Source organism: Cannabis sativa, chromosome 4 (assembly GCF_029168945.1).
Source record: "Cannabis sativa cultivar Pink pepper isolate KNU-18-1 chromosome 4, ASM2916894v1, whole genome shotgun sequence".
Lineage (NCBI taxonomy): Eukaryota > Viridiplantae > Streptophyta > Magnoliopsida > Rosales > Cannabaceae > Cannabis > Cannabis sativa.
The window spans coordinates 21,107,587-21,108,335 of NC_083604.1; the positions used below are offsets into that span (position 1 = coordinate 21,107,587).

Consider the following 749-nt stretch of genomic DNA (forward strand, 5'->3'; position numbering starts at 1 on the left):
CCATGTAACAAACGGACTCCGGATTAGATGGACACTTCTCAAACACATGCCCTTCTCCACAAAACACACATGAGACATCATCACTTTGAATGGCAGCAGCTGGTTGAATATTTTTAGCGTTCCCAATACTCAAATTCTTCAAAACATTCGTCATGGAAGCCATTTGAGCTGTCAAAGCTGTTATTGCATCTACCTCAAGGACCCCCGCCACTTTTCTACTTGTTGGAGCTCTAGTGTTGGACCATTGGTAGTTGTTACTTGCAATGGTCTCCAAAATCTCAAATGCTTCATTGTAAGACTTCGACAAAATAGCACCATTGGCCGATGCATCTAACACCATTCGAGAAGCTGCATTCAAGCCATTATAAAAAGTCTCCATCTGAATACAATGTGGAATGCCATGATGTGGACACTTTCGCAAAAGTTCCTTAAACCTCTCCCACGCATCACTTGTGGACTCATCTTCAAGTTGCTGAAAAGACATGATCTCACTTCTGAATTTTGCATTTCTAGTAGGAGGAAAGTATTTCCTCAGAAACTTCTCAGCAAGGTCATTCCAATTGGTCACAGAATCAGGCGGCAAAGTGTTGAGCCATGATCTAGCTCGGTCTCGTAGTGAGAATGGGAATAGGTTCAACCTTAACACCTCTTCACTCACTCCTTGGATCTTGAAAGAATCACTCACCTCCAGGAATGAACGGAGATGGAGGTGAGGATCCTCAGTTGGCATCCCGCTGAATTGCCCCACG

General features: G+C 43.9%; 1 non-coding gene across 1 annotated transcript; it reads left to right on the plus strand.

Annotated features, from left to right (window-relative positions):
* The first annotated feature begins 395 nt into the window (after nucleotides 1–395).
* LOC133037604 (small nucleolar RNA R71) lies at nucleotides 396–502 on the plus strand. Its single transcript, XR_009687695.1, has one exon. It is a non-coding gene; the product is annotated as a small nucleolar RNA R71 (small nucleolar RNA).
* The last annotated feature ends 247 nt before the right edge of the window (nucleotides 503–749 follow it).